Raw genomic sequence first — 19,161 nt, 5'->3', positions numbered from 1 at the left:
AGCGGGGTAGAAATAGGCATTGTCAATGTACATGTGTGCTGAGAAATTGGTGCCCAGCCAGAACGTGAAATAAATATACTGCTGTGTCCTACTTCCCAAATTCATCCCATTAATTTCAGTGATTGAATCTGAGAAGAAAAATATGCAGTGCTGATGCATCTATCAGTCCATTTTGTACTTTTGACTGGAGATAATTGTCCAGAAATGGGGCTCATTTGAATTATTTATTGCCACATGTACAGGGCTTATGTTGGGCCCTCACTCTAACAGTACAGGAGGTCACATTGGGAATAAGATAGAGAAAAAAGTGGCAATAAACTGAAACTCTGCCTAATCTTTTGGGTAAATGTAAAAAATCAAATGACAGATGTTTTTTTTTATCCCCCAGTTTCTTTGATCAAAATCGCTGGTTCCAGGTTACTGGGCCACTGTCCCTACTGCTATGCACAAATCAGTTGTTTTGACCATCATCTTCACAGCTGGTCCCTAATCGTCTAAACCAGTGGTTCTCAACCTTTTTCTTTCCATCCACATACCACTTTAGGTATTCAATATGCCATAGGTGCTCTATGATTTGTAAGGGATTGCTTAAGGTGGTATATGGGTGGAAAGAAAAAGTTTAAAAACCACTGTTTTAATCATACCTAACTGTCTCGTTATGTGAGCGGTTTCATAACTGCAAAGGAAATGGGTCAATGTCAATTTTTCTCAAGCAAAATATTTTAGTAACAATTGGGTATGGAGCAGTGATTCTCAACCTTCCTTTCCCACTCACATACCTGTACCACCTTAAGCAATCCCTTTCTAATCACAGAGCACCAATGGCATAGGGTAGACTTAAAGTGGTATGTGGGTGGAAAAAGATTGAGAACCTCTGGTCTAAACATTTGCAGCATCTCCTGCTTTATCTCAGATTTCCAACATCTGTGGTAAACTTCACATTAGTGCCTCATGGGGCTCATCCCAGAGTGAAATACTATCATCATTCATGATTGTTTCATGACCTCCCTTGCGCCTTTACATATTTGACTGAGCTCTGCCCAGTCTCTCCTGATGTTCACTGACGCAGGCCCACATCTGAATTAGTTATTGGAGCACCATAGACTGGTAAACTTCATAAAATCCCACGCCGTTTCTAAGCCTCATTGTATTTTTCCAGAATTAAAAGTAGCTGCAATGTCCCCATCCAGACACTAGAGGGGAGCCTAGGCACTGTCTGTCCTGCAAGTAACCATGCATTGTAACAGGGTGCTTCAAGATTATACAGAATTGCTTGCAGATCATTTAATTGAATGAAATAGCATTTAGGAAATGTGAATATGATTAATTAACTCTACAATGGTGGGAAGATATCACGTATGTTTGAAATGGAGCATATATTAAACGTAACAGTGAAATTTACGTGCAAGTCTCCGATGATGATAGATGCTGGTATGAATATCAAGTCAATTATCTAAGCAACAATATTTTGCACAGCCAATGCTCCAAACATAGAGTCTATGGCTAATGTCCATCTCCCATTTCTGAGGGAGCTGGAAGACTCTAATGATACAATTTTCACGTCTTCCAAATGAGCATACTCCACTGTTTTCTGATGAGCTGAGGATGGGGGGAGTAGGAAACGCATCATTTCAAGGGTTAATGTAGGAAAAGCTAACTATTTAGTAATACCATTTTAAATCTTAAGTGTATGCAAGGAATTACTTGCACATTGAACACTGGAGGATACTAATGATGGGAACTAGCACTACAGCAATTACACGTAGATATTCTATCCTCTCAAGAGCAAATATTCCCAGAGAATTGAATTATATCTGACATACCAGACAGTCTTTCTGTTAGGACCAATTACATATTTTACATGTCCTGACCTATTCAGCCACAATCTGTGTGTTTTACCACATCAAAGGTGTTCTATGATAAAAATGTGTTCATCACCTTGAGAGTCTGAAATTTATAGGATTGTGCCATACTCCATAATCTGGAGTACAAACCCCTGATGAAGTGATACTTCATCAGAGATTCTGGTGAGGATAGGTGAGATTTGTCTTGAGATATGAGCATAAGCTCTGCATGAGTGACAATGACTCCCTTAAGGTATCTCCACCCCAACATGACCCTGATTTACCATCCTTCCTCCCTATTACTCCATCCCATTCAATTAACTTCTAAGTCTTCAGGGCTTACTGCCAAGCCTCCTTAATAGTCAAGGTGCCATGACCCTTCAAGACACTGGTCCCTGCCCAATCCTGGGGTCTTCCTTGTCTTTCTTCCTTTTCACCTCCTCCAGCCATTCTTACACCCAAATGACTCTTTCCCCTGACTTAGTAATCCCCAAGGGTTCTCACTCTGATTTTTTTTCTTTTACTCTTCCTGCACTTCCCCATCCCCTTGTAGCCACCTATCTCATTCCTGATCCCTGTCCTGATCAAAGACCACCACCTCTCTCCACTCTTACTTCTTCCATGTGGATCTGACTTTGGGGTGCGATCCTTGGGCATCACTTGCTAGCTCTGTTCCAGCTCCACAGACCCAGTCAGGAGCATGGCTGACACAAGGTTTATATTTCCCAGTGGAGGAGTTTAATACCCTTTGGAACCCACCAGGACATTGGGTTTGAGCAGGAGTGAAATGTGCAGTAGAGGGCCTCCAACCAACATGATAACTAGTACCTGTACCTTCTATTTACCATATCCATCTGGGCGGCATTTGTCTCTGAACCATCATTATTAAGAAGGAAAGCCAAATAGTACACAATATGGACACAAACTGTGGGTGGCACTGATGGTGTTATGGATGGCATGGTTGGCATTGCATTTAACTCAATGCTATTATAGTGCAAGTGACCCAAGTTCGACTTTGGCACTGTCTGTCAGGAGTGTGTACATTCTCCTCATCACCTGCAATGGTTTTCTCCAGATGCCCTGGTTTCCTCCCACCCTGCAGAAACCTACGGGGTTCGTAGGTTAATTGGGCAGTATGGATTTCATGAGTCAGAAGGACTTTTCACTGTTCATTAAAATTTTTAAAAATGTAGCAATGAGATGAGTGGTGTTGCAATAGCATAGGCAGGATCTCTGGGAGAACAGCATGCTTATCTTTATGGATTGCCAAGGAACTAGTCACATTTATCTTAATTTGTAGACTTGGCCTGCATTTAACATTTCATCTACAGTGCGGCTCTCAGGCCTTTTGACAACCAGTGATGGCAAATAGGCCAAAGTTCCTAAATAATAGAGTGGCTTCTGTATAATGGAGTCTGACTTTTGTAGAAGAGATTTACTGAGCCATCAATACATTTTCCATTTACTGAAACCCATACAGATGATGTTTACAGTCCAGTCACTAACCAAATTTGTCTTGTCTCTGGAAAGAGTGATGAGGTTGGGAGATTCAAAGAGTATATAGCTTGGCTCCAGCTTAAGAAAACACCTTTTACAGGAATTGAAATTTACCTTGAAGCCCCTAATTACAGGATACACAGTTAAAATGTGCTTAAAGCCTGATCCTCAACCACACACTCTCTATTACCATTAAACAAACCATTTAATTTGGTGTACAAGCTTGAAATCCCTGATCACTATGCCATTATTAACAGGTCATTAATGTGCACTAACATGGGAAATTGTTCACTTATAATTTTAATCAAACTTGTCAGGATAAAAACTGGGCAGATGCCAGTTCTTAACCTCCTACACTTAGAACCATTGAACACCACAGCAGAGAAACAGGCCCCTTCGGCCCTTCTTGTCATTGCTGAATTTTTTTTTGCCTTGTCCCACTGACCTGCATCCAGTCCATAGCCATCCATACCTCTCCCATCCATGTACCTGTCCAAATTCTTCTTAAATGTTAAAAATGAGCCTGCATTCACTTCAGCTGGCAGCTTGTTCCACACTCCCGCCACTTTCTGTGAGAAGGCACTCCCTTAAACCTTTCCCCTTTAACCCATGACCTCTGTGTGGTAACCAATCTTTGTCTGTTTGGGCACACCCATTGTCAGATTGTGCCTGTGGCTCCTCCCACAGTCTCTTGAATGTTCCATAGCCCCCTGCCCAGTGCAGAACAGTCGAACAGCATGGATGTGCTTTTGTTCTCAAGCTAATAAAAGCCTATCAGTTCGTTCACCTTCAGTCTTTGGGAGTTTTTGATGGTGCATCACTCTGGTTTGTATCTCATCTACCCTCAGTGGAAGAGGCCTATCTACTTTTACTCTGTCTCTCCCCCTCATAGTTTTAAATACCTCTAACAAATCTCCCCTCATTCTTCAACAGTCCAGGGAATAACATCCTAATCTGTTTAACCTTTCCCTGTAACTCAGCTCCTGAAGTCCAGGTAAGATCCTAGTAAATCTTCTCTGCACTCTCTCTATTTTATTGATATCTTTCCTGTGGTTAGGTGACCAAATCTTCACATAATACTCCTAATTTGGCTTCACCAATGTCTTATGAAACTTTACTATAACATCCCAACTCCAATACTCAATACTTTGATTTATGGAAGGCCAATATGCCAAAAGCTCTCTTTACAACCCTACCCACCTGTGACACCATAACCAAATAACCATAACCATATAATTGTTTACAGCACGGAAACAGACCATGTCGGCCCTTCAAGTCCGTACCGGTTCACTTGAACAACTCCACTAACTCCTCCGCAAACTCCTGAGGAAGTCACTTTCAGGGAATTGTGTATCTGTATTTCTAGATCCCTCTTTTCAGCTGCACTCCTCAGTGTACTTCGCTGCGTACGTCCTTTCTTGGTTTGTCCTTCCAAAATGCAACACCTCATATTTGTCTGCATTAAATTCCATCTGCCATTTTCATCCCATTTTTCCAGCTGGTCCAGATCCCTCAGCAAGCTTTGAAAACTTTCACTGTCCACAACGCCTCCAATCTCAGTGTCATCTGCTCACTTGGCTCATTATTGACACCAAAACTCATCTTGAGAAACATACCAAGCCCAGCATAGCCAAGAGAAAACTGACCAGATCATTTGCTTTTACTTCCGATGCTTATAACCACACAGAAGGCCCCCTTGCTTGCCCATCATATCCATGCTGTCTCCCAGAGGAGCAATCCCTTTAGTCTCATCACCCCTTTCCTTATTTCTCTGTACCCTAACTCTCCATCAACTCTCCATGATTCTCCTGCCACCCATCTTTGTGAGAGGCAATTTACTGTGGTCACACAACATGTATGTTTTGGTGCATGGAAGGGAACCAGAGCAAACCCATATGATCATGGGGCAAAGGTGTAAAAGTGCTGGAGAAACTCAGCAGGTTCTGCAGCACCCATAGGAGGCAAAGATATATAATCAGAGTATTCAGGCCTGAGCCCTTCCCTTCTATGGATGCTATCTTTACTTCCTCTAGACACTGCAGGACCTGTTGAGTTTCTCCAGCACTTTTGTGTATGAACTACAATCACAGCACCAACAGCCAAAGTCAGGTTTGAACTGGTGACCCTGGAACTACAAGGCAGCAGCATTAACTGCTGTGTCACTGGCTGGCTGAAGGTTGGATGTTAACCAGGGCATTTTTTCGAACATCTCCTTTCATTTCATCACGTCCTTGTCCTTTTATGTGCAGTGTGACAAGCATGTGGTCTCTTGTCCAAATGACAGCAGGCAAGAAATTGCACTTGGGTGATCATTTTAAATAAAGTTGAACTATCATGTTGACGCTACTGAGTTAAGCCCATTTTCACTTGAGCCCTCAGTGCTTTAAACAACACAGCACAGCCTCAGGAATATGTACTGGAGTATAGAAGAGGTAAGTGCATCTTGCAGTTTTTCAGGCTGTCAGATTGAAGGATAAAGCCCATCTAGGATTTACATAATATCTTTAGCATGGTAAATAATCAAATTAAACAAATTTTACCATTGGACCACTGAGGGAGATTATAAGGAAGGCCATGCCACAAATCCATTTTCTGCCATCTACTTCAGTGCTCTCGTTGGATACTTTCTGAGGCTGAGACAGCTGCTTTTAATCATTCTGTAATTTCATGTACAACATAGAAGGAGGCCATTTAGCCCACAAGTCACTGCAAGTTTTCAGAGCAATCTCAGTGATCTTGGTTTTCACTTATTTCCCTGTTATCTAAACCCTCTCACGTGGCCATTAAGTTGCTTCTTCTTTCCTGATTCTCCTACCAAAGACCTACCATCATCAGTAAACCAACCAACCTGCAGAATGTGGGAGGAAACCAGAGCACCCAGTCACAGGGAGTTTGTGCAAATGCCACTGGTATTGGCCAACATGCAGATAAGGGACTGGATGGTATCCTTCAATACCTTGAAGTTCTGTGATTCTCAAGATCCCATTTAACCAAACTCTGAGTAGAGAAAAATGTTGCTTTTAGGAACAAGAGAGTTCCTTATATTTTCATGCCCAGCATCTAACCATCAACCAGAAGCCACGACTGAACAGGTTGCTGGAGTAATGAAAAGGCCACAGTGCCACATGTTGCTCTATTTGAGGAAATATTAGGATTGGTGATTAAAAGATTGCCAAACAGTTTGGTTTGCAAGTGTCTCAGGAAAGAAGAAAGCAATAAAAGTTTAGGAATGGATTTCTGGATCTTGTGGTGTAAGGACCCTGACTCATAGTAGAAGAGCAGTTAAAATCGGGATGCATAAGTGTTGTTTAGATGGAGGAGGTTATTGAAACAGAAGTGCACAAGATTCTACAGGGATCTGAATCCAAAGTAAGAATTTTCATTATGAGGAGTTGCTTTCCTAGAGTCAGATTATTGATCATCCAGTCCAAGATGTTGACAAGAAGCGTGTTCGTCAAAGACTTTGAAGGGGTTGGGAGAGGTGGGAATGGGGTAGATATTGGTGCTGTCAGTGTACATTTGGAATCTGGTGTTCCATTTTTAGTGGATGTTGTTGAAAGGGCAATATGTAGATGGAAATTGAGGAGGGAGAGAGGTTAAAACAGACACTCATGAGGTAATAGAGTGTACCTGAGGTAATGGTGGAAATCCAATTGTCAGTCAAGGGCAAAAAAAAATTGTTGGAGGAAGTCAGCGGCTTTGGCTGGATCCCTGTGTTCTTGGACACAGACACAGAGGGAATAGGTTTCTGCTGTGGTGAATAGTTTAGGGAATCAGTATTGGAAGACAGATGTGAATGATAAAGCATCAGAAGAAATGTTCGACGCTGTGCACTGACGGTTTTAAAAAAACCTCAAAACCACCTTTAAGAGATCTCATACATCTGCTATTATACAGAAGGTAATGTTTTGGAACAATTTGGGTATGTTACTGTCATACCTATTCTCAGTGAAATGGTTGTGGCTTATTTGTACATTAACCACATCTGGATTAAATCTGCATTATGCTTTGTTCTTATTTCCTTAGTATCTTCTATTTTTTTTTAAGACGGAATTTTTGATCACTGGCAGCTCGACATTTCTCTTTACCTATTGCAATCTTTGACATTTGAAATGACATTCCCGTTCCGCATTATCCTTTGTGTAAGTCCTTGCTCCCCTTCTGAATCTCTAAATCTCAGCATATTTCAGAACTTTTAATGAGGAAACAAGCAATTAAGTTGAGGTAGGTGATGAGCTCAGCTCATTGGTAAAGTTAGAAACTTGTTGGTTTAAGTCACGTTAGAAAGCGAAAATGAGGTGGATTTGGTGTAGCTTTTTGGATAAGACATTGAACGAAAGCAACTGTTGGGGCATATATTTAAATTCTCTGGTAGGAGTACAACTATGAGAGTTTATCATAATATATTTAGTATAAGTTCTATGCACAGATGTACTGAAATTCTTACTTGCTGTATCCACATTGTTATGTAAAATACATGGTCAACAATGATAGAAATTAAATGCTTACCCTTGGTCCTGACTCAGGAAAAAGAGATAATAAATTGAAAAAGGTAGATGAATAAATAAAAGTTGAATAGTGCAGATAGTTCTTAGAACATAGAACATGACAGCACAGGCCCTACAGCCAACTATGTTGTGCTGACCGATTTTAAAAACCTGCTCCATAACCACAAGACCATAAGATATCGGAGCAGAATGGAGTACTTTGGCCAGTTCCTCTCTTGTGTCACTTTGAAACATGGAAAACACCATACTGTAAAGGTGGAGGTTCTTCGTCCTGTTGGCTAAAGATGTACCTTCCTGAATGCACCGTGGCCGGCTCCGAGGCGCCAATTCCAACCCTTCTCAGGGAAGGATGATTGGTAGACCGCCGCACTCCGCCACCTGACCTGAAAGTACAGCTGCTGCAAGCAGCTGGTTAGCGGTGGGCTGATGATACCATCAGCCCGCAACCCATCTCCCCACTCACCCCTCTCCCTCCAAGACGGGTGGTGGGCAGGAGCCGTCAGGGCAGCGGGAGCTGTTGAGGCAGCAGGAGCCATCAGCGGGGGCTGTTGGGCCAACAGGGGGTGGCCTCATCAGGCTGTTTTCGCCTTCAGGGCCGCTCTCTGCAGCTCAAAACGCGGCAGAGCAATGGCCATCTGGCCTACCCTCAATCCCCCCCCCACCACAGAGTGGTTCCAGCTGTGTGGGGAATTATGGGTAGGGAAGACCGCCATGGTTCTGCTGCGTATTTATGACGGGTGGTGCTACTGCACCAGTCACCCCACCTCCCATCGGCTCCGGAGGGTGCCACGAGTCACCTCAGGATGTGAATGGGACGCTGGAGCAGCCTTTTAGGGCTGCTGTCTGAAAGGTAAGTTTTGATCCACTATTGTAGCCGGCCTCCAGGTGGAGGCCTGACATGAAATGGCCTACTGTAATTCCCACTTACCGCATTGAATCACTGAAGCATCTGACTTTAGTTTCTCATTGTTAAATCTCAAATTGACTTCAATCATATTGTGATCACTGCCCCTTTAAAGTCTCTAATCATCTATGATGCATTATATAACCCCCAATCAAGTGGGCTCATCAACATGTTACACTTAAAAAAAAACAATCCCATAGTCTTTCTGCAAATTCTCTTTTTAGATCCAGTGCCAACGTGGTTTTGCCTATCTATTTGCATGCTAAGATCCCCCATGACTACCAAAACATTGCCTTTCTGACACGCCTTTTCTATTTGCTCTCGTAATTTGTTGTCCACACTCCTGCTATTATTTGGATGTATGTATATAACTACCAACAGTTTCTTTTTACCCTTGCCTTTTCTTAACTCAACCCACAATGATTCTATATCTTCTGATCTAATATCACCTCTTTCTAATGATTTAATGTTATTCCTTACTAACAAACAGCCACACCTCTGCTTATCTGTCTATCCTTTCTATATACTGTAAATCCTTGGGCAATAAGCTCCCAATGACATCCACCCTCTAGCCATGACTCTGTGACGGCTGCAACATCATACCTGCGAATCTGTAGCTGTACTACAAGGTGATCACTTTTTACTTCTTTTGCTGCATGTATTTAAATATAAAACCTTTAGCACTTTATTTGTTACTTTTGACTCTGTGTCCCTGTTTCATTCCAACCCATCCCCCATGGCAGCATCTTTGCCCTATCTGCCTGTCCTTCCACACAAACTCCCTAACAGCTGTCCCTATTTGTGTGACAACATCCTCTGCCTCTTCACTTTGGTTCTCACCCCCCTCTCTGCCATGATATTGGTTCCTCTTCAGTCCAGATGTAACCTGTCCCACTTGGACAGGTCACCCCAAGTAAGGACAAGTATTCATATATACAAATAAATAAATATAATTTCATGACTATGAGAGTCTCGGATGGTTAGTGTGAGCAGTTCCTTTGGTCGTTCAGCAGTCTCGCTGCCCACGAGAAGAAGCTATTCCTCAGCCTGGTGGTGATGGCTCTGATACTCCTGTATCTCTTTCCCAATGGGAGCAGTTGAATGATGTTGTTTATGGGGTGGTAGAGGTCCTCAACGATTTTGCATGCGCTCTTCAGACAACGATCCCCATAGATCACGTTGATGGGGGGGGGGGGGGTGGTAGGGGGAGCTGGTGGTGGAGGAAGACCCCAGTCATCCTTTCTCCTACTCCTAAGGCCCTGTGATTGACCTCTGATCCAATTCTCTTCAGCAACCGTACCACACTGTGATGCAGCCAGGAAGCTCTCACAAGAGCTCCTGTTGAAGGTTGACGTGATGGTGGCTGGTAGCCTTTTCCGCTTCAGTCTTCTCAGAAATAGTAATGGCTGCTGTACGTTCCTGACAAGTGAGGAGATGTTGTATGTCTACTATAGATCACTTGTTAAGTGGACTCCAAGGAACTTGGTGCTCTCTCCTGTCTCCATGACCAAGTTATTGCTGTGTAGTGATTGTTCCTGGTTCTCCTGAAGTCCATGTTGAGACTCGGGTTGTTATTCTCGCACAATACCACAAGATTTTCCATCTCTTCTCTGTAGTGTGACTTATCTTTGTTGCCGATTAGGCTAACTACTGTTGTATTATCTGCAGACATGTTGACTCTGATGACCTAAGCTGCAGGGCCACATACAAGGATTAGAAAGTAAGATTTATTCAAATTCATTTTTGCCTGGCATGGGATGAATGGCATCCTTATTTAACATTTGGACAAAAGGAATCCCTTATGTTTCTTCGAGCCAGCATTTAACCCTCAACTGACATTACTATCTCGGAATGCTCAATGCCATTTATCCAGCCATGATAACTTGGAATTGTGAAAGGTGTCAGATGAATGCAAGTTTTTTTTCTCCTCTCTATGCATGTAGGCAAAGATCTAGGCAAAGTCATTACTCAAGTATTATCCTTGAGAAGGGGATGGTGAGATGCTTTATTGAAGTTACTCCTATGGAGCTGTTAGTCAGGGAGTTCCAGGATTTATACACAATGATAATAAAGGATTGGTAATATATTCTGGGTCAGAATAGTCTGACTTGTATGAGAACATTTAGTGAGTGGTGTCCTCATATTTGGGGTAATCAGCTTTAAGCTTGTGCAGAGTCCAGAGTTGTCCTTGTGAATCAGAGAAACAATGGGCACCTTGCTTTGCAGTGATGGACAGCTACTTGTTCCACAAGGTTGAGGTACACCTTGGGTTGCACAACTAACTGAGGGATTGTCCACAACTCCTCTCTATTGGAGACTTTATATTTACTTGGAGTCCCTGGGGAGATGGGCCCCTGAGCATTTTGTGTTGGTGGGTCCCATGGGAGGTGATTTCTCTAACAGAAGCTGGGTTGCTGAGAAACAGAAATCTGGGGCTCTATATCGCCACTATTGGCAATAAGGTGCAATTACAATGTGACATGTTTATGGACAATTTCCATTAATTAAAAATATACTGTAGATATTTATAATGCAATATGTGACCCAAAAATGTGAAAATATCATGAGAAGATGTGCTACTTTGTGGTAAGGATATCTGCCTACAAGCATAAGATTTTAATTTAGAATAGAATTGGTGACTTATAAGAAATGAAATATGCCATGCTCCTTGGAATCCAACTTGGTTTATTTTGCCAACTGTTTTTTCAATCTCCCTTAAGATTTCCATTATAAACTATTGTGTGTGCAGCCATGCTCAGCTTGCTGCACAGGGCAACTAATGTGAACAGAAATACCTTGGATACATGCTTGTAGAGTGCATTAAGGGGGAAATAACCTGTGTTGAAACTTCCTGAAGGAAAGAAAGTGGATAAGAGTTCTTTTCACAACAAATATTGGAAGAGGAAAATTAGTCACAGGCTTAATATTACGCTTTATACAAATGAATACTTTTTTTAAAAAAAGCTTGCCTGCTTCAACCTGCCCTCTTTTACTGATTATGCATTTGAAGATTTCTAAAACCCTGCTTTGCTTACCAATCAGTTACATGGCACTGCATGCAGTAAAGGTATCAAACGAGAAAGTAAACAGATGTTAGGCTTTTTCCTCTATTAACTAGGATAGTCTTTGGTGAATCAGACTTGCTCATTTCAGAACAAGATAACTTTGGAATCTTTCGACTAACCATTTGTCTGATGTCAGTGACCTAATCTGCAAAGCAGGATTGGAATCTAGGCGTCATTAATTAACCACCCCAGAGATTCAAATGTTGACTGCACTGAGATTGAAAGGAAATTCCTAAGACACTCCAAGTTTAACTAATACCAGTCCAGAATGCAGTAGCCTGCACTGTACTTTTATGGACAGTAACAGCTGGATGAGACAATGGAGTCGGTACTGTGGGTTTTGGAGCTACACAGTGGTGAGGCTGGGTAAGAATGCCAGGTATCTGTCACCAGAGGACAACAGTGAAATTATTTGATTTGAATAATATTAGATCACTTGTGAGTTCAAAATCAATATTGCGATATAAATCAGTGACAAAAGGAAATATATACGCCGGTATATTGACCTAGCACTGTACTCTTGACATGAATTGATGCCCTTTGGAGTCTACTCCACTTTGGATCGTAGATCGTGAACTATACTCCAGTATACACAATGACCTTGATATTTAATTCTGCATGCTAGAGTACAGTTCAATCATCACCAAATCTTGCCAGGATACTGACCATGGGTGCAGCTTACACCAGCTACAATTTGCAGTTCAGTAATTCACCAGTGTTCTTTGCCAGTTAATGCTATTTTTATCATCAAGACTCTACCACCACTAGCTGAGACTTGAATAGACAAGGAATATAGCACATAGAAATCCCACCATCTGCAGTTACTTCTCCATATCACAGTACACTGTGTCTCCAATATAAATGGCCATTCTTTCAGTGCCTCTAGGTCTAAAGCCTTCTACCCTTATTGCAGTGTGGGTGCAACCTTTTCTTCTCAGACAATTCCTCTAGATTGAGAAGGACTTGCTTCCTCTTGGATGAGGCCAATGTGCAAACCATAGACTATCCCACAGATGGTGTAGGAGGTGAGTTTATTGTGTAGTGGTAAGCACCTTCTGTTTACACTAAATCTCTAAACACCCCTATTGCATGGACTTAAACTTCTCAATTCTGAATGCTCCTACTCCACTGAATGATAATTTGACATAGGTTCAAGGAACCATTGGGGTTGCTGTCTGGCTGGAGACCCTCCACCCCACTGATCCCTACTCTAACTCCTGCTGAGTCTTCACTATCTGCTTAACCTTCCCTATCTGACATGGAACACACTGAGCTCAGTAGCGATCTCTGACCAGCTGGCATGAACATTGACTTCTCCAATTTCCATTAACTTCCTCCCTGAAGACTCTCTCTCTCTCTCTCTCACTGTCTCCTTTCCTTTCCTTTCCTCCTCCTCTCAGAGAGCTGCCCTCAACTGTCTCCCCATCACCTCAGCATTTTTTTCTTCTATCCTCCCATCTGTATCTCCTTGACCTATTTATTACCTGTTATCCTTTGCTCCTCCCCTCCCCATCCCTCCTCCCCCCCCCCCCCACCCTTTTATTCTTGCTTATACCAGACAAAGGTCCCAGGCCTGAAATGTTTGGTACCCTTTTTACTTCCTATGGATACCACTTGACCTACTGAGCTTCTTCAATTCGCTTGTGTATTGAACTTGACTCCAGCATCTGTAGACGTTTTTGTTTAATGACATGGATCAGATACGATTGTATGGAATTACTAGGTTGAATTAGTAACAGCATAGCTTTTTCTCAATGTGATTCACTGAAGGCAGCCTGTAAACTGGTGTGAACCTGTCCCAAAGAACTCTCCTATTATAAATCATGTCTATGAGCTCGTATTCCAGTATGAATCAGGATCACTGAGCCCATTCACTAGCTTGAGTCAGTCACCCCTTTTTAAACTTAGTCTTGTATTAATGTTCATTCTGGCATGTTTCAGTGATTGTGGATTCTCCTTTGGTAGGGATGTGTGCATTTGACTGTACCGCAGCATGAACTAAAACTAACACATCAGACACACACTGTGAATCAGTATTGTTACCTCAGCTACAATCATGTATTCAAGTGACGATTGGGGAAACATTGGCGGAAGGAGTAAAAAAATGTGCAGAAATCCCCTCTCAGCACCTCTGTAATACCACTTCTCTTTTCAGGCAAGAGCTATGTACATTGGCTAGGCCAAACCAACTCAAAATTTTTGTAGTTACTGGAGAAAGGAATTGTGATTGACAGCATAGCAAGCAAATCAAATTACAAGACATTGTTTTTGCAGAATTATCGTATAAAGAAAATTATTCCTGTTTTTGTAGACCTGAATGAATATAGCATGCCCATATTTGCTGGATTAAATTTCTTAAGTAATGTTTGGTTTGAGTTCAGATTGATTTAAATCAGAGCTGACTCGCGTTAAAATTCAGGTTGGCACCCCACTGCAAAACTGAGAAATAGCTACACTGTCGGAGGTACCATGTTTCATACCGAATCCTTCAAAACTTTTATCGGTCCCTCAAGAGCCTGTAAGAATTTCCAAGGTGCCACTTTGTAGAAGCAAAGGAGAATATTTCCATTCCTGCATCTAATTTTTAATATTTCAACCAACATAGATGCATAAAGAAATCCTTGCTGGGTCTAAAATGGTTGCCCAACTTTCCACGTTACGACAGAACTGAGATGGACTTTGTTGTCTGTCAAGTACCTGGGGATGTCCATTGGTGCTGTAAAAATGCTGTTTAGTTGTGCACTTCAAAAGAGAAATTCAGGATCTCAAATGTAAAGCAAACAGTTCTTGAAAAAGGATTAGGAACCAAAACTATTAATTTGCCTGACCATTTGACCACCTAAGGAACGTTCCTGGCCTGCTGAGGGTATAGAATCAAAATGTATTGTGATGAACACGTCACGAAATTCATTGCAAATGTTGCTGTAAGTTTTGTCCACCAAACAGTTGTCTTTCATTACGTTTATGGATTGTAGTTATTAAGTTGTATGCTGGCGATGCCACGGAACTGTACTCTAGCATGCAGAATTAAATATCAAGATCATTGTGTATACTGGAGTATAGTTCACGATCTACGATCCAAACTGGAGTAAGGGGTTGGACATCCCACCTGCCAGGTTGGGAATTGCTATGGATTTCAACCTCCACTGAGTAACCACCTGCTAAAGGGCTCTTTTTTCGTGCTGCGTTTAATCAAGGGCTTGAGATGCGCCAAGGAGGAAGGAGTAAAGTACCTCGGTGAACTTCCATACAGACAGGAACTTTCAAAGTTTTGTCCCGGGCCGGTCTTGGCTTTTGGAGCTTGCTTGGGAAAAGCTGCTCTGCAAAAAGCAGGAATACAGCAGTTTATAGTGGCTGCCCCCCCCCCCCCCTCGCTAATTCGTGCCTTTGATCTCACATGCCCTTTATCCGAAATACCTATAAAACCTTCCCTAATCCAGTGTAGACATGTTAGCCTCCTCCCCCTGCGCCTGATTGGCGAGACTTAGTCGGAGCCTCCCTCAGCTCGCAGCAACTGATCAGAGCTTGGGTTTCAAACGAGGAGGGCAGGCAGTTATGTCCCCTTGTTGTTGACTTCTCGCAGAGCGGCAGCGCAAAGTTTAAACAAAGAACATGAGGGCTCTTCAGCCAGGGGGGAAGTGAGTGGATGTAAACCTTCCACTTGTGCCAAGTTCTTACCAATTGCCACTGCAGACTTCTTCATGCACTGCGGATAATGGGATTCTGAAGATGAAGCAGGTATGACCACTCTCTCAAAGAAACTGCTGCCATGGCACAGCACTTGGGGCTGTTCTTAGCTTTGCCATTTCATTCTGTGCTCGCAGGCCTTGCCAATGCAGAACTTGGGCAGCGTCTTGAACATTGCTGTAAACTGCAGCAAGTGAATGGAATCACTGGCCTGAGTCTCTGTCAGTTAATTAGTGCCTTGCCAGTAGGAAGTCTGGCAAGTTTTGTGTGTGTGTGTGTGTTGTCTTGGCCCTTTGATCATTTGTAGAGCAAATAGACGTGCAGTGTCTCCATGACAACCTATGCTTGTAGGTTGGTGGGAACAGAAGGGATTCCTCAGTATGGACAAAGAGCAGTTTGTTAGTATTCTTGCTTTTAACGCGGAACAGAAGGCGAATCACTTTATAGTACTTAAAGTAGAGGTGTGAGTTTTAAAGATTCTGGCTCGCACTTTGTTTGATCGAGACCAAACTTTGTTCCCGTCTTTCAGGCGGGGAGGTTGGGGCTGGAGCAAAATCACTCCCTTGGATTCTCAGCAGAAAGTCTCTGACCTGCCACCCACACGTGTTAAGAGTTCCCCACCGTGCACGTTACTCTTCCGTGCAAACGCAGTCAAGGCGAAGTGAGCAGTGAAGTTTTCGTGCAGTTATTAAATAAGTTGCTTTGGCTGATTTAATGACGGTGACTCACCACCAGACACACTCCCACGGACTAGATGCAACGCGGGCGCACCCACTCGACATTCCTCGCCCTCTCTTTGGAAGCTGATTGTTAGAACTTATTTCCAGTGTCTTTAGTCAAAGATGCGTGTCTAAGCCCAGCAAGGTAGCTGACAATTTGTTTGGCGGTGCTTGCAGGTTTTAAAAGCGCCTGTGCTTGTATAAAAGCCGAGTGGAATTGGGGGGGGGGGGGGGAGTCGGTGCACGTGTTTCAAACTTGTGCCATTCAAACGTGGTTGATATGGTTTTATTCTCACTTTCGTGGAGAATGTGGGAATTTCTTGAATTTGTCCATCAGCACCTGAGCCGAGCGCAGTTTGTTATTCACTTGGTAACCTGCAGAGGTCAGGCACTGGATAAAGCAAGAGTCATGCGATCCCTTCTCCAGTTTCCCCCCCATCCCCACCCGATTGGATGCAAGCTGTTTGGAGCTCGTCTCTGCGAGGAGAAGGGAAAGGAGGGAATAAAGAGCGCATTCGAAGTATTTCTAGGGTTTATCTAGTGACTTGTAGTTGAAGGAGACCATATTAACTGTCCCCTTGTATGCGCAACTATTTCTGGATGGAAATCCTCATAGTTGGCTTATTTTTTTTTCTCTTAATATTTTTACATTTAGAGATCTAGCATGGCATCAGGCCCTCGTGCCTCACGACACTGCGCTGCCCAAATATGGGAGGAGCCCACAGCACCCAGAGGAAATCCACGCAGACATGGATACAATGAACAAACCCCTTACTGACAGATCTGGATTCGAACCCCCGCCACTGGCACTGTAACAGCATATTAATCTTCATTGAATCCATGTGGTGCGATGAGCTGAGCTGTGTCATCCCAAATTCAGAGATTTTAAACCACACCTGAGGCTTCAGCCTATAATGCAAGTGGCCAGAATTTACAAAGGTATGAATTAAGACCAAGGGTAGCCCCTCATCTCCTATGCCATTCATTACAATCGAGTCTGATCTGATTGTAACCTCAGCTCCGAATTCCTACCCACCTGGAGTAACCTTCACCCCTTTACTGATCCAGCATTTATCTACCTCTGCCTTATAAATCTTAAAGGACTATTCTCCCACCCCTCCCTTTCAGGAAGAGAATTCGAAAGACTCATTAACCTGAGGGGAAAAAATGGTATCTCATCTCAAATTATTTTAAACCAGTGATTGTTTTAGCTCTTTCACAAGAGGAGGTGGTCTTTGCCCTATTCACCTGTCAAGATCATTCAAAATTGTGCATTTTAATTAAACCCAACTCTTCTAGACTCTGGCAGATACAACCCCAGCCTGTCCAAGTTTTACTTATAAGACAACCAACTTGTGCCTGGTCAATGCAGTACTGAGGGAATGCCACACCGTTGGGAGATGATTCTGTTGCATACACATCCAGCCTGCTTTCCCAAAGATCCCATAGCACTGTTCAATGTGGAGCAAATATTTATCTCTCAATCTTAATTCCTAAAACCAATTAATATTGATTTTATTTTGTTTCTGAGAATACATTGTGCATAAGTTACAACCATACTTTCATCGGTGTATACAGTTTGAAATGCATGATGTGCAACCAGAGTCATTGGCTTTACTGAACTGGTAAGAAGTGCTCTATACAGTTGTACCCTTGCCAGCATACAGGTTTGTTTACTGTTGCTTTTTATAGGCTCCAGAGCCTCAGGTGCTGTCTATGTTTGTTTCCATTCTCTCTCTGGATTTTACTCGTGTCTTTTCATCCTCTATTCCAAAGTTAAAGATAAATTAATTCAGTGCATAAATTATTCTATAATGTTAATGACAAAAAATAATCAAATGGCAGAGGGAGTAAGTTGTAAGGGTTCAGGGAATTGAGGGATATGGGACTAATTGGATTTTAGAGTCGGCTTGGACCCATTGGGCTGATAAACCTCTTCCTGTGGTCTGTGTGTCAATCAAGATATTGTTTATCTTTTTACTATTTTTTAATCTTATGGACTATAAAGAGGCAATTCAGCCTATTGGACTCATTTCCCCTTTTATTTCTTCCTTCTAACTTATTTTCACATCTATGAGAATTTTTTTTTGTCACCTGCATCAAGAGATCATTTTTAGGGTAGTCAATTTACCTGGGAACTAGCACACCGTGCATCTTGGCGCCTCACAGTTCGGCGGGCAGCAACCTCCTTTGAAGAAGACCGCAGAGCCCACCTCACTGATAAAAGACAAAGGAGGTAAAACCCAACACCCAACCTCAACCAACCAATCTTCCCTTGCAACCGCTGCAACCGTGTCTGCTGTCCTGCATCGGACTTGTCAACCACAAACGAGCCTGCAGCTGACGTGGACATTACCCCTCCGTAAATCTTCGTCCGTGAAGCCAAGCCAAAGAGAAAAGAAGAGCACACCTTGAAGATGTAGATGGAAACCAGACCATCTGGGATACCCACAGGGAAAGCATGCAAACTCCACACAAAACTGCCCATTGGACTTGTACAGTGGCAGCACAAATGGTTGTGTCCTTCTGCCAATTCATCAGTAATCCCGCATTAAATATGTAAACCTCCAATCAATCCTTGCCAATTCTGATGTCTCCAGATGCAAACTACTACAGATGAAAATCTGAAATGAAGAAGAGAATGGTGGAATGACTCAACAGGCCATGGAACATTTGTGAGAGAAAAACAATCTCAAAGAGTCATAGCGGTTTTGATTGGAAGTATTGACTGTTTCTGTCTGCATAGGTCATGAGTATTTTCCACATTTTCTGCTTTTGTTAGACAGATGATTTTTTTTTTGAGTGAAGGTGAAAAGTGTTGTTGAGCAATAGAATAGACCAGGAAATTAGCTGTGTCAGTTCTGTTCCCACTCTGCTAAACCGAGAAAGTGGGCAATTAACCATGATCACAGAGTTTCTTGGGATGTTACAAATTCA

General features: G+C 42.6%; 1 protein-coding gene across 3 annotated transcripts in view; it reads left to right on the top strand.

The window, feature by feature from the left end:
- LOC138738813 (E3 ubiquitin-protein ligase Midline-1) overlaps positions 1 to 19,161 on the top strand; it is a 297,248-nt gene that overhangs the window by 123,596 nt on the left and 154,491 nt on the right. Inside the window, exon 1 of one of the 3 annotated variants that reach the window (XM_069889800.1) lies at positions 15,348 to 15,556. The exons of the other annotated variants lie outside the window; for them this stretch is intronic. The gene's annotated coding sequence lies outside the window, so the exon portion shown is untranslated. Of the gene's footprint in view, positions 1 to 15,347; positions 15,557 to 19,161 lie in introns of those variants that run through there. 3 annotated transcript variants of the gene reach the window in all.

Source organism: Narcine bancroftii, chromosome 7 (assembly GCF_036971445.1).
Source record: "Narcine bancroftii isolate sNarBan1 chromosome 7, sNarBan1.hap1, whole genome shotgun sequence".
Classification (NCBI taxonomy): Eukaryota; Metazoa; Chordata; class Chondrichthyes; order Torpediniformes; family Narcinidae; genus Narcine; species Narcine bancroftii.
The sequence above is the reverse complement of the archived record's forward strand: the minus strand, read 5'-3'. Positions and strand labels throughout refer to the sequence as shown.